Here is a 13,175-nt window from a genome sequence, read left to right as displayed (position 1 = left end):
CCCCCCCGCCCCACGCCCTTGCTGGGCAGAAGTGACATATTCCCCACCCCTTCCTCAGGGTGGCTCACCAAAGTCCTTTCTCCTTCCCTGCTGCACTGCTTTCCCTCTGGAGAGGGCTCTGGCTCCATGGGGACCAGGGGCTGGGTGGAAAGGAAGAGGCTAGCCAGGCTATCATGGGAATTCAGTGACTCATTTCATCAGTTTACTGCTCTGAAAATGAGGTGACTTCCCCCTTTGCTTGACAACTGATTGATGAACACTTCCTGAGTGCTGCCGAGGAGCTGTTTTGCTTCACAGGACTTCATGTTTATGGGCTCCCAGTGGATGCCGATCCTGATGTGCTACAGCCTTTTCCACTTCCCGGCTGCTAAGTTTTCTTTTTATGTAGAATTTTCAGATTACCTGCTCAAGACTTAACAGAATCCAGGATTAGAAACAGTAGATGCGTCTGCCTATGGATTCCACGCTGATTATATTGACCTTTTGCCAGAATGTTAAAAAATGAAGCATACTTTTAAATACTGAAATGGTATTTGACTAAAAACACCATCACCTGGTACTTAGAATGTCTACACTGGAAGTCTTCTTTAAAAATAGTGTACTTTGTTTTGTGTGTCTAGGATTTGTTTTGTTTTCTTTTTAGCTTTCGCTATATTCCCAGGACAGAGGTTTTAGAAGGATTGGTCTGTACTTTGTTTCCAGATGTCTGGATGCTCTTGGAAGAAAAGGAATGGGTTTTGGAAAACATTAATTGCTCTGCTAAATGATGGAATGTTAATAATAGCCACATAGCAAGAGTTTGGAAGCATTACTTGTAGGACCCAAGAATATTTCTGAGGTTCATTTTTCATAATTGAGTGAAGGTAATAAGTTTGCATTCTGTGGACCAGGGTCATCATCTTCAATACTAGTCACAGCCCTTAGATTTAATTTTCATTTTTTCCGATGAAGGCAGTAGGTTTAATGTGTCTTACTTTGTAGCTGGAACAGATTCTATTTTTAATCTGTAAGTCAAATATGGCGCAGAGCCATGTGCTGCCCGGATCCAAATGCATAACTCCTGTTGATATCAGTGAGCTTTGTGATGGATTGGAAAGAACTATTTGGTCTTTATTCCAAATATCTATCTGACTCTTTAGAATTAAACATGCCGAACAAATTCTAGCACTTTTCAAGTTAAAATGAAGTGTTTTCTAATGTAGCAACCATGCTGGCTTAAAGGAATAATGCAACAATTCCAAATAGACACACACACACACACACACACACACACACACACACACACATAGCCGTAGAATTGGTTTTCAGGCAGAGAGAGGCAACTGGGCTCAAGAGCCGGGCTGGCATAGCAAAGGACATGGCTGTATTGAGCTAAATAAAATTGCCTTTAAATAGAAAAGATAAGAGGAGAAAGCCTTTTCTTTGGATGATACTGTGCTCATCAGGGTACATGTTATCGTTGGTGGGTAATTCTAGCAAGACCTGCTTGTACTTCCTCACTCTTATTACCCCAGTGGTGGGAAGAGTGTGGCAATATTCATTCAGAATTGACTGGTGTTTGCCTCTACAAATAAATTTACTCAAATCATAATTGTTATAACAGGATTGTTTGATTACCTGGCAATGGCCTTGTGCTGAGATAGCTTTTGGATCACCTGTTCATTGGGAGCGTTTGACAGACCTCGTGTTTATTACCCAATTGAATGTCAGTAGCAATTGCAGCTAAAGATAAACAAAAATGCAAGTACTTGTTGACCTTGACTTTTTTCCATGAGAGATTGGACTCGATGGCACTATTGCTGTTGAACTGATAAGGGTTATAAACAGTAGTTTAAGGAAAATGTTTTATTCCCAGAGGAAAATGCCCTATTCGCTGTGGGAAATGGCCATAGCTTATACACCTTTTGCCAGATTTTCTAAATTCACCTTTATTTGGGCTGTGGGAAAAGGATATAGGAGTAAAGCTTTTTATGGCTTTAATGTACATTTGCATAGATTGTCATAATTTGTGAATGGCATGGTTAGTGGATTGAATGCAATTTTAGAAGAAGCCAATGGTGTTCCTAAGATTTATGAGACTCAGAAACATGATTTCTTTTGAAACTATCATGTTAGCATAACATTGTGTTTCAGAGATGAAGGTCTTGCAAAAAAAAAAAAAAAAGTGCAATAGACCTGTGGTAGTCTTTCTGGTTTTAATTAGAACATAAAAATGGAATTGGTTAGTGTGATCTCACTAGAAGTAAAGAGAGAAAATTGACCTGGTGAATATCTACCTGGGACACTCTTGGGAGTGCATGGGGGGATGTGGCAGTCTGCATTTTTCTCTGGGCACAGTGTCTTTAAGTTCCAAATTTGAATCCAGAAACACTGGACCATTAAGGATTCCCCCTTCTTGGTTAGACCTCGATGACCTGCCCTGTTTGCTCTTAAAAATCCCATTGCAGTTTCCTTTTGAGGAGAGGTGTTTTGGCTCAATGCCACTAGCTTCAACTTTTGCTCTTAAAATGTTGTTTTGATGCATAGTATAGCGATGGCTGAATTGATTTCTGAGCATAAACGGTGGCCTAGATTCTTACCCTGTGGAAATCCATGGAATTAAGAACTCTAGGTTCCTGGAGTGATAAGAGGTAAGCAAATGATTAGATATGCATGCAGGGAAAAAATTAAGATGCTTGGAGAATGAAAATAAGGGTGTATATCATTTGCAAGTTTAATGTAAATGTAAGCCACTAATACAACTAATAATTTAATGCTAATATGTGAGGGTAAGTAAATGTGATTCTAATCATTTCCTATTTGGTGTATTTTCAAAGAGTTCAGAGCAAAAATGTACTGTATTGAAATACTTCCTTGGCTATCCAGAATGAAAATATGGTCTGCCAATAATCATGGACCTTGTGAAGCCTTTGGGATACTAGTAACTTTTATTTATCTCTAGGTAGAAGTTTGGGAAAATCTGAGAAAATAGGATCTGAGCCAGAGTTTCTTGTAAGGAGGTTTAGAATACAGAAATATTATGAGATTTAGTCAATAGATGTACAAGTTGAGATATAGGCCGATGTGTCCTCTTAAGTAATCTCTAGTATTATTTAATGTTACAGAATACATTTTTTGTAAAAATATTAGATCTCATAATCTATTTCAAAATACAGATTTCCTTTTGACAGTAACTTAAACTTTTTTTGTGTGAGAATAGATCTTTTGAATGAAATGTTAAAATAAAAGTAAAAATTAAAAAAGTAAAGAAATTCATGCTAGCGAGGCAGTGGTACAGGCCTGTAATCCCAGCAACTTGGAAGGCTGAGACAAGACTATGACAAGTTCAAGGCCAGCCTCAGCAATTTGCCCTCTGAAACTTAGGCAGACCCTGTCTCAAAAATCAAAAATAAAAAGGGCCAGGGATATAGCTCAACAGCAAAGCCGTTCTGGGTTCCATCCCCAGTTTAAAAAAAAAAAAAAGTCTCACCATATATAACCAAAAGTAAATTTCTTCTTCTTTTAGCAACCAACAAGAGAAGAGTTCCACTGTCCCTGTCTTCTTTGCTAGGGCCTATTTCTTTACTTGGGTATTTCTTCGGTGAAGAGCTGCTTGCAGACCTCCACTTTTCCATGAGACTTTTGTGAGGAACAGTGGAAATCTTTGCAATGACAGATGCCATTGCAGATTATTATGATGTCCATTACTTGGTGAATGAAATTAGGAAGAGTTTATTTCTGACATGGCACATACCCTTCCCTGCAACAGAAGGACTGCAACCTAGAATCTTTGTTAAAAAAAAAAAAAAAAATCCTCAGGATTACTGGTGATTCTCTGGTTGATATGTTAGAAACAAGCAAAGATGAGTGCTGCCTGGGGCAACCTGGTCCCCAGCAGAAGGGCACCCAGGACTCTCAGCTCAGGCTCCTCTTGACTGTGTGAGGGAGAACTGTGTGTGTGTGTGTGTGTGTGTGTGTGTGTTGGGTGGGGCGGGTATCCTACACTCTTCCCGCTAGTCGCTGAAGGATGTGGCAAGGATGTTGAATTGTTTGTGGCTGGCTCTCCATCCTGACTCTACAAAAGACTTCTGAGTTTATCTGCATTCTTCTGCACACCAGTCCCTAGGCAGCCACCTCCCAGGCCACTTTGTGGGAAAGCTTTCTTTATGGTGGATGATGTGGCATTTCTTGTCACTTCCTCAAATTCCTTCCCACTGCCTATCAGCATTGCCCTGGACTTATCTGGGTTGAGCCTTAGCCAGCTAGAGCTAATCCAGGTTCCTATTTCACAGGAGCAAAGTGACAGCAATGACGCTGCCATTTCTCAGCTTGTGACCTGGGGTGCTAGGGGAAAGGAGCAGAGAGAGAAATGGTGCAAGAGTTGGGGGCCATTGGTAGGACTCTCAAACCCAAGCTTCTTTTTTCCCCCACCAGTCTTGTTTCTCTGTAAGACTTGTTCAGTTGGATGTAACTTTTCTAACTCTAACCTAAAGAAGTAAATGGCACTTACCTGGTTTTCTTTCTTCCACAGAGATTGGCCCTAACAATTTGAGGCTCTTAAAGAAAGTCATATGAATTGGGATTTAGAGAAACAGGGCCGTGTGTTCTGAATCTTCTGTTATTTAACAAATATTTGCAGAGCAACTGACGTGTGCCAGATACAATGCCAGGTGATGGGAAGATCTTCAAACACATAACAGTTTTTTTAAGAGTTTGCAAACCCTACACCACCATCCTTGTAGCAGGGTAGATATTCGTGTCTCTGTTTTACGGGTGGAGATTACCCAAGGCCCGAGGGTGGAAGTCTGAGAACAAACAGAACCAAATTGGGCAGGCACCTTACTTTTGTACCAGGTTAAGAAGTAACTTAGTAACTGGTATCTTCCTGATCCATTTCTATTTGAAATAGGCACACCAGTTCTTTCTTTCACTCTCCCTCCCCCTGCCTCCATCTTTACCTTCCTCTCCCTCTCTTTCATTAAAAAGAGAAAGAGGAGAGAATGAAATTAGGAAGGATTTTTCCAAGGAAGCAATCAGGCATGGCAGGCATTGTGTTTCATTTATTCATTTGTTCACCCACTGAAAGTACCTCCTGTATGTTGGAAATGGTACTAAGTCCTAGGACAACAGAGAGGAGTAAGACCAATCCCTGCCTTCAAGGAATCTGTAATCCAGTGTTTTGTTTCTCCTCTCATTCCCAAATTCAGACACATCTGGAGCAAACCTATTGCCTGACACTGTTCTCTCGGGAGTTAGCTACTCCCCCAATCAGTATGGCTAATACTCTCCAACCATTCTCAGGCACAAGGAGCTTTCAGACTGGTCAGCCCTGAAGCAATCTCCCATTGGTCTCTCCTCATGGAAACTAGGCTTGCAGTGAATCAGATTTCGACATGAGGTGGCTTAACTTCTTGGGGCAGAGGAACAGCCTATAAGCTAGAGATAATATGAGTACCTAACTACAGGGTTGTTGAGAACATTAAAGATGTTAGCATCTAGAACTTAGAACAGTGCCTTGTACCAAGCACTGTGTATGTGCTAGCCGCTATTTGTCATCGTGGTCATCGTCATCATCATCATCATTTGATTTATTTTTCTTTGTGGAAAAAGAGACTGGGAAGGACTGGTGCTCATTCCTGAGCATGAGTGATGGTGTAACAAGAAATCGGGAGTCTAGTGCTGTTCCTGAAAGTGGCTTCATTCTATAGTAGGGAGTGCTTGAACTTCCTTTTCTGTCAGGATAGAGAACATTCTAAACTCTGGGGGCCACTGAGGTTTCCCCTGTGCTGGACTCCCTTCACTCTGGTGTCCGCCAAGTCTGCCACTTTCACCTGAGGAGGCAGTGATGAGGAGGTGGAGGATTGAGATATGGACTCATTCAGTTCTCACCGCAAGGCTGTAGTCCACTGATGGCTTTTAAACAGTTGCTTGTATTCTTTCTACACCACGAATTACAGTGTCTGCAAAAATGCAGTTCACTGTGTGGGTCAAGGTGATGTTGCACAGCGTACTCCTTTTGGACTGTCAGATTGGGTTAGAGTTGAGTGTCCTCAGGGGCCCTCGGTAGAATTTCTTACAGGATCCCAGCTAGCATGGGAAATGGATTTGCCCACTAAGAAAGGTCTTTTTTGCACCTCTGGTCTTATCCTGCCACAATAATCTTTGTCTTTGATGAAGCTATTGGAAGCAGTGTCATCAAATCCTTTGAATTTCAGGATGCTAATATTTACTGGTAAATATTAAGGTACATGAAGTCTACGCTTAGTATTACAGATAAACTTAATTTATATATTCATATGATATGTATAATATATATGCATTATATACATATATATTATAGATAGATAGATCCTGAGGACCAGGCTTATATTAATTGAAATTGTTGAAATAAGATTTTCAATATCTGTTGCTTAAAGAGTGAAGAGGAAAGTTTAATTCTGGTGGGTATGGAATAATGGGGAGGCAAAATTAAATCTATAGGGATGTTTTTATTTGTTTGTAGCAAATCAACTTTCCTCCCTCTTTCACCTACAGAGGTATTGGTGGTGCTGGCTGCCCACTCTTGCCCTGCCCACCTCATTGTCCATGTCTCTTCTTGCTCTTCTTCTTCATCTGTCCAGTGTTGTAGTGAGTTGTGACAAGCCCAGAGGGTCCGCTTCTTGTTTTGACTGTTCAAATTGCTTCTTCTATCTATTCCCATGATACAGTGATGCGGGAAGTTTTGGTACTAGCTCCAAACTCATCCCATCTCAAGTGGTTTCTTAACAATCAAATATGATACTCCTCCTTTTAAAAGAGGATTTTTTTTTCAATGCTAGGGATGAAACCCAGGGCCTGTATATGCCACACATGCACTTTTTATACTTGTGGCTCTCATGGTTTCCTTGAGGCACCATATAGTGAAAATGTCCAGGGATCTTGATGCCAAAGCCTAGGATGCTATACAGAAAATGAAAAGTATAGGCAAGATCCACAGAGTGTTGGATGAATGTTCCTTTCCATATATTATTTGTTAGCAATGTCCTAAATTTTATTATGAATATTTTCATCATGCAGAGAAATGGAGTGAATTGCACAATTAACACCTATAACTCACCATTCTGTTTTAACTATGGTGAACATTTTATCATTTTCCCTGTTTGGAGAGTAAAGAAAACACACACAAGTATGTATATATTACTGTGTATGCTTCTTCGGTAAGAAATAGAATAAGAATCCATGGATTTCTGAGAAGGAAGATATTTCAACTATACAAATATTTTCCCATCAAAGTGTGCAAACACTTATTTTGGAATCTTTGAAACAGATGCTGAACCAACAGGAGAAAACAGTTATTTTTACCCTATGTGAGGATCAGCTCATGATGATCAATTCCTATTTTAAGTACTTGTATATGTGTATTTCATGCTGGGAACTTTGGGGTGTCTTTCAGAGAGGCTGTATGGTAGACTTAGAAGTCCACTATCCTTACTGTTCCACGTGCTCTATGTTAAACAAATTGTGTAACCTTGCTGCGTGCGATGAAATGTCTTCTCTAAAATGAAAGAAGTTGGGCTACATAACTGCAATATTTCCCTTCAGTTCTGAAATACTGCTCTTCTAGGAAAGCAAATTTGAAACTTTGCTTTCAAAACTGGGTAGAGTAAAGGACCTGGGATAAACATTTCACATATTGATTGAAATTTGCAAAAGGTCTATAAGTTCTACCTAATTTCATGGTAAAGGAGGAGAAATTCTGAATCTAGGCCTTAATATTGATAACAGCAATCAAAAAGTACACGCCAGCCAGGTGCAGTGATCTCAGACATTTGGGAGGCTGAGGCAGAAAGAGCACAAGTTTGAGGCCAGCCTCAGCTAAATTGCTGAGATTCTGTCTCAAAATTAAAAAAATAAAAATGAAAGGGGCTAGATATATAACTCAGTGGTAAGGCTCCTCTGAGTTCAATCCCTAGTGCCACCACCACAATAAACTTTACAGGTCATCCCCAATATGTGAGTTTTTTGAATATTTGAATACAAAGAAGTATTGTAGATTTGATTCTTTTACATACCTATATAGCTGAAGAGTCAAAATGTCTATCAGGCTTTTGACTAGATGTGGAATATATAAAAGTGCTTTATGTGGTTATTATTGAAATATCCAAGTGATTTGCCTATATAAATGTTTGGATTTGGCTTCCTGCTCACTCCCCACCCCCACCCAGTAAACTTCCTCTATGTTGGAAGAGGGTTGTGGGTTTGGAATGGCCAGGGTAGATGGATTAATATATTATATCATGTAAAAGATCATTTTAGTTAGATCATGTATGAGGTTTGTCTTACTTGGTTTGTGAAGAGTTTTCATGTTTTTTATCTCTTGGTAAAATATGTACTTACAAGAATATTATGATTAGGTTAACTATGTGATAAGGTTTTGAGAAAATATCTTTTCCGTTTTCTCTTTTCAAGAATTAATTATTTTTAAAATCTACTGATAAATCAGTTGGCACTATCAGCATTTATCATCTTGAATTTAATAAGCTGATAACAAGCTGAATACATCTGTCCCAGTACATAGGAATAATAGAAACTTCAGTCTGATGTTGGCTAGTGAAAATTGTAGCAAAATCTTGTTAGTACATCTGCCTTCATAAGCAGCATTAAAAGCGGGGGAGTAGTAAGGGAGATGGAGGTGTTCTGTCTTCCTAATGTAAATATCCTTCTGTGGCTTACCTGCCAGTCTTGTGTTTCCGAAGTTACTTCTTCCTGAGTTTTTTTTTTTTTTAAACTATTTGATGAGAAGATTACACTGCTACAGACCAACTAAAAAGGGATGTATTATTTGAAGTTCTTCCATTGTTTTTAAAATCATTGTTTGTGTTGTAATCCTTTCAAAGAGCTAGTCAGTAGCCGCTTTCCTGTTTAGAGTAAGATTTTTCCATTGGCTGATCACCTTCATTTAATCCTCAGAAAGTGCATACTTAATTCTTAGCAACAGTGCATTTTTAGCATCAAGGACACATTACCAAGAAAAACTGAGTATGGTAAATGACTAGAAAAAGAAAACCTTAGTTGTCTAAGAAAGTCATTGTGTCTTGCCTTTAGAATCTTATAAATATCCCACTTGGTACAATTAGCCTCTGTAAACATTTGAACTACTTTGTAGTTGAAACACTATCTCGGTCAGGAGGCAAATGAAGGAAGGTTTTTCAGACTGATTCCTACTAGGGCAGGTTTACTTTTTCTTGTTGGCCTTACTTGGGGGTTATATTGCACTAAAAATGTATCTGCAATTGTTCATATAAACCTTTAACCAATCTGCTTAAATTTTGGAAGCTGGCAGGATGCGAAACAGCGTGGCATTGTAGAGAATATCACCGTGTCCCGAGTCAAGTGTAGAGTGCTTTTGCAGCATTGTGCTAATTTTAGCTTACAAAGAGGATGAAGATAAACTGCCTACCGCTAGTTTGCCATATGCTATCCTGGTGATAATATTCAAGTGCAAAATATTCCATAGAGAGTCTTATTGTTTCAGTAAGGGAAGCTTGGGTAAGAGTTAAGCAAATTTCTGCTCAGTAAGTTTATAAGAAATAATGAAGTAAAACAATTCTCAAATGCAGGTAGATGAAATCTGCTAAATTTATTTTGGCTTTATTGACTTTCATGGGAGTTGACAGAATTAGTTTTGGTTTATATTTGATCCAATTTTATCTATTTTTCACATGTAAATCTTAAAAATCAATCTGAATAAATATTGATCTCTTTCAGAAAGGCAAAAATAGAGTTTGGATTGCATAAAACTGCTTAAAAGACAGCCTCCCTTGAAGTTCAATAAAGGAATAAAGCAATCTGTTCAACTGGTTTTAAAATAACACTTTAAAAAGCCTTTTTAAAAATGAAAAAGTCAAAATCCATTACATTTCCATATTTGGCAAATTCAGCGTCTACAGTTTCACCGAAGAGTGTTTGACCTATTTATTTGTCACTGAGACCACTTCACAGTGAAGGGATTGTTAGTTCCTGCAAAACTGAGAAAAATCCAATGTGCATAGCGCATTTGCAGATGGAAACAGACTGTGTAGCCGGATTTGGAGGGTGGGTTGGATGGAAGCTTTGTGTTAACAACTGGTGAAAAGCTTGACCTTTGAGTGACCTAGGTCAAACAAACCCCCAGCTCAAGAGCTCTCCTTTGACATGGATACCTGTTTGGAGAAGGGGGCCAAGAGAGGGAATGGTGATAAAATTATGTTATAGACCTGCTAGCTTACTTTTTAAAAAGTTTTGGTTAACTTGATGATTTGGGGACATAGTGGTCATTTTAGCGTGTTATAAAACACTGTAGATCTGTTTGTAACAGTCAATAGGAAAGCATCACAGGGAGATTTCTTTCTTTCTCTCTCTCTTTCTTTCTTCTTTCTTTCTGTCTTTCTTTCTTTCTGTCTTTCCTTCTGCTTTTCTTTCTGTCTTTACTTCAGTGATGTGGGCAATACATGCCCCCCTCCAACCTCCCCATGCAATATGATCTGGGTTGTGATTCACAGAGTTGAATGAATGGGTTGAGCTCCACTGATGGAAACATTTGATAATGTGTAAAATAAAAGCCCTGGCTAGGAGGAGATGGTAAGGCTTCCATTGTTTGTCCCCACACTTTGTTTTTATAGAGATTCTCACAGGAACAAATAAATTGGAGTAAATAAAAGCAAAATAGCCCTGCTAGTCCATATCGTGGCTTCACACATGCTCCCAAGTCAACTTTGGCAGGAAACTAGCAAAAAGGTCTGTTCCCTTCCATTTGCACTGCATCTTTATCTCTCCGGTTCATTGTTTGCCACTGAGTGCTTAAACCTCAACTTCCCAAGTAAAAGCTTCCTGTTGCTTGCTTTTAAATATAGTTTTGTTACAACAACAAGAAAAAAAAAATGGAGAAATGTATTAAGGAAGCCAACCGGTGCAAAAAAAAGGAATAAAGCAGGTCTAGTCCAATGTGATGACAAAACTTCAGAGTTGAAAAGCACACAGTTGGCCAGGCAGGATGCAGTAATGGTCGCTTTTTAGGAATACAACCATAGGAGCCATCTTCGTGCCTTCTCCTCAGGTCAAAAGTGAAGCAGAACAATGAGCATGTTCAGTGTTTCTCACACTGGCTCTGGTGCTGCGTTTGGTTTTACTTAGTTTTAACTTTTTAGCATTGTTTGTGGCTGGAATTTTCTGCCCTTTCAAAATTGCAAGTTAGTGGAGAACTCATCCTTTTTATTAATTGTGCCCTTGCTTCAAGATCCTTTAATGTCAGAATATCTGAAAAATGGTGTCCATTTCTGTGGAAAATATGGTTCCTATTCCACCTTAATGGGTGGGGGTTACTCTGATACTTCCTGCAATTTGGGAGGAAAGTGCAGCAGTTTTCTCAGGCTTTGGATATAAACAATGTTGTTTATGCTGTTTCCACTCCCCTAGTCTCTCTGTTTGTGCAGGCCCTAAAACAAGTGGGTCTGTTTTGCATTTAAAAAATTAGTGTATGTTTTCAGAATCAATCTATCAAGTTAGGCCAAGAAATGCCTTAAGAATGCATGGTTGGGGGTTACCAAATTCCGGCTTTCAAAACTTACTTGACAGCTTTTGAAAACATTGACTCCATACTCACAAGGATACATGGGGCTTGGTGCACTCCTTTAGTTTCACGATAGAAGTAGTCCATTTGGATCTTCTGCCTGGCTCATTGAATGATAGATACACAGAAAGCTGCACCCAGAAAATGATGAGCACCACCCAGATGGCCCTCTCCAAAGGGAATTTCTACTGTACCAGAATGTGTGCAGCATTGTGAAAGTACAGTTTATTATAGATATTTAATGATGAATCTGTTATAAATTGCTGGTGGTACAGTGAATTAAAATATAAAAGGAAAGTAGTTCATTAAAATGCAAAATGTATTAGCCTTCACTTGCTCTCCATGTGTGCACCTGTATGGGTGTGAGGCAGGAGGGCCAGCTGGACAGAGACAGAGTACACAGGTACTGGGAAGTCTTCAGGAGCACTCACTCAGTCCTGCAAGAACAGAAGAGACTGCCCATGTGCCAGACAGTCCTAAGCCTTTCAGTCTGTATGAACTGTCATTGCTCTTAAAGACATAACCTCACGGGTTCTGCAGGAGTCAGAAAATAGAACATGCCTGCAGGTTGCTTAGGCATCCGAGTCTGGGATGCAGACCTCCTTGGCAGGTTTGTAAAGTGGGACTCTGAGTAGATGCTGAGGTCTTAATCCTTGATCCAGCTTGGTTTGCTGTGTTCACCATAGCACACTCAATAACTCTTTCACTTGGTTGCCTTCTTGGTTGCATTTAAGAAACTGCCCCCTGGGCAACTAAGCTAAGAAAGCTGCTGCTCTCATCTGGCGGGTCCAGCAGGAGAAGAATGACAGGAGAATGCAGATGCTCTTTCCTTTATGCACATTCCCAGTTGAGCATTCTAAGTCCTGCTCAGCGGGTTCCTAGAGACTCCTAGAGCAGGGCCCATGAAATCTCCTTGGTTATTGGTGCAGATCGGGCTGTCCTAGTCTGATAGCCAAGTAGCCAAGTGTTCTGCACAGGTGCTGGTGAAAAGTGTAACTTCATGTTTGCCTCATTGCTTTAATGAGAGGGTTGTATCACCCATGTCCATGCAGACATCTGCCCCACCCCTCACCATTCTCAGAAAGAGAAGCTGGGGCTGGGGTTGTGGCTCAGTGGTGGAGCGCTTGCCTAGCATGTGTGAGGCACTGGGTTCAATCCTCAACACCACATAAAAATAAATAAATAAAATAAAGGTCTATCGAGAGAGAGAGAGAGAGAGAGAGAGAGAGAGAAAGAGAAGCTGATACTGCACCCCAGTGGGCTTTAAACTTCCAGGGTGGATTTGAGGATCATGTTGATTGACAGAAGCTTGTGACACACAAACAAACACATATGCATAAAACCCATGATATTCAAACTTAAATTCCACAACCCTAATTTGCCTAAGAGATCACCTGCTATCCCTTACTACTCTGAGACATCTGTAATTTGCAGAAATGCTGGTATTTACATTAATAGTCCAATCCTGAAGGCATAAATTGGAGCTGAGACTGGGGCTCAAACCACTGCTCATCTCCCCTGGTACTCAACCCAATGATAGAGTTAACATTTGGATAAGAATTCATCTTATGATTCTGTCTGTTGTAATTTATTCTCCCCCAGTTTACCA

General features: G+C 39.8%; 1 protein-coding gene across 6 annotated transcripts in view; it reads left to right on the top strand.

Moving 5' to 3' along the window:
- Meis1 (Meis homeobox 1) overlaps positions 1–13,175 on the top strand; it is a 137,019-nt gene that overhangs the window by 43,205 nt on the left and 80,639 nt on the right. The gene's annotated exons all lie outside the window — the stretch shown is intronic.

The sequence above is a fragment of the Marmota marmota genome, unplaced genomic scaffold, assembly GCF_001458135.2.
Source record: "Marmota marmota marmota unplaced genomic scaffold, marMar, whole genome shotgun sequence".
NCBI classification, from domain to species: domain Eukaryota; kingdom Metazoa; phylum Chordata; class Mammalia; order Rodentia; family Sciuridae; genus Marmota; species Marmota marmota.
Note: the sequence above shows the minus strand (reverse complement) of the source record. Positions and strands in the feature narration are given on the sequence as shown.